Source organism: Poromitra crassiceps (assembly GCF_964638095.1).
Source record: "Poromitra crassiceps genome assembly, chromosome: 12".
In the NCBI taxonomy this organism is placed as follows: Eukaryota; Metazoa; Chordata; class Actinopteri; order Beryciformes; family Melamphaidae; genus Poromitra; species Poromitra crassiceps.
The window spans coordinates 12,655,417-12,657,772 of NC_139632.1; positions in this window are offsets into that span (position 1 = coordinate 12,655,417).

Sequence of the window (2,356 nt, forward strand, 5' to 3'; positions counted from 1 at the left end):
TGCTGTTAAGAACCTTCGTCCACGTTCTAGGGAAGTCTTGAATTCCAATGCATTTGGTACGGCTGATGCCAATTTGCTCTACTTGCTTGTCATCCAGAAAGGTCTGATGATCACAGCGCTTCCCACACACAGTGGAGCCCCCTCGCGTACTGCGATCATAAAGAGATGACATTATTTTGTCTCTATTCAAAATTCATTGTAATAATGGTCCTAGTGAGTAACCATGTTACCAACGAGGAATTTGACTTTGTGCAGTATGCAGCACAGCGATCACAGCAAGAGTAGATGATGAAGCAAACATTAAACAATCTCAAATTATAAACTATGAAGTGCAAAGTAAAAGTCCTTAGTGACATAATGGGGAGGAGTGGGGGGTCATGTCCGTGGGATGTCCATGTAAAATGTCAAGTAAAAGTCCTTTGTGTCCATGGGATAATGCCCATGTAAAAGTCCTTTAAGTGTAAGTGATAAGGGGGTAGGATAGTGTCTGTGGGATAATGCCCATGTAAAAGTCCTTTAAGTGTAAGTGATAAGGGGGTAGGATAGTGTCTGTGGGATAATGCCCATGTAAAAGTCCTTTAAGTGTAAGTGATAAGGGGGTAGGATAGTGTCTGTGGGATAATGCCCATGTAAAAGTCCTTTAAGTGTAAGTGATAAGGGGGTAGGATAGTGTCTGTGGGATAATGCCCATGTAAAAGAACGGCCGCCATCTTGCCACAGTAAGCCTTTCTGGTACATTCTATGGTAGCTGTTGGAGGGTGAGTGACCTGCACAGACAAAAATACTCATAACTCGCTGAAATCTTGACAGATTTACAAACGGTTTGGTTTATTACAAGCATATTCCGTTCCCGAGATACGGCCAAAAACAATTTTTTTTTGATGGGCTCCAAATTACACCAAAATTAAACCGAAGCATCTATGCCATGAGAGGGATTCAGGCACAAAGTTTCATGCAGTTTCATCCATTTTCCTAGGAGTTATGATCATCTGATGTTGCCGACAACAGATAATACTAACCCAACAAATGCTCATAACTCCTAGGAAAATGGATGAAACTGCATGAAACTAGGTGCGTGAATTCATCTCATGATGATGATGCTTCGGTTTAAGTTTGGTGTAATTTGGAGAAAAATAATAATAAAATGTTAGCGTTTTTTTAACCCATAGATATATATAAAGCTGAGCTGCCTGTGGCAAGATGGCCGCCATGCGACGACGTCGCTCTCCATTGGCCGGCAGCGCGGGTAAGCTATCTAGCCTTTATATATATCTATGGGTAGGATAGTGTCTGTGCGATAACGCCCATGTAAAAGTCCTTTAAGTGTAAGTGTTAAGGGGGAGGGGGTAGGATAGTGTCTGTGGGATAATGTCCATGTAAAAGTCCTTTAAGTGTAAGTGTTAAGGGGGAGGGGGTAGGATAGTGTCTGTGGGATAATGTCCATGTAAAATGTCAAGTAAAAGTCCTTTAATCAAGTAAAAGTACCATCGTTGGTACTTTTTAATTTTAGTTTTTAAATTAGAGTAGGCTATTTTTATTTATTTATGCTGTTTTTAAAAAGCTCTTTAGCATGTGCAATAATTTCCCTAAAGCACTTTATTTTTAATTTACTACCTTTATTGTCGGTTGTCAGTACTTCTCATGAAATTGCACTATTTGTGGGCTAGATGCAATCGTCATTTCGTTTCTGCCGTACCTTGTGTATTGCTTTAATGACAATAAAGCTGAACTTGAACATAGAAAGTTCACAACTTCAAGTGTTCATGGGGGACCTCCAGTCGGTGCAGGGCCAGTTTTGCTCAAATTAATAATGATGTACACTGTTTTTATGTGAAGACAGTAGGCTAATTAATACAGAATTTCTTTAATTTTGAACACATGCACACGTGCACAAACACTTCTAGGGCAATTCAGCCATTTGGTGCACATTACATTAAAATAAGACAGAAAAATAGAACGGGGGTGTTTAGGACTGCTCATCACAGTCCATAATTGAAACCCTATAGAAAAGACAATTTTTCCAAAGGTGTCCAATCCATGGAGATGAGCTCACAACTACAACAAACTGAGTCCATACACCAACAGACCATCAGCCTCACTGCTAAAACCTGCATCTACAGGCAAATCTAAATATAATGTAGCCTGAAAATGCAATACCTGTATTTCAAAACCTCCATCTCTGGAATATAAACCAAGTTTCTAAACAAGTGCAAATTTGCAACAGGAAGCCCCCCAAAAAACACAGAATAATTAAACGATTTGAAAGTTCAGAGTAGCCTAGTCTACAACATCCTGAAAACAAATAGTAGGCATTTATAAATGGCTGTGTTCTTCGTGCAGGTTTTCGGTCCTGGTC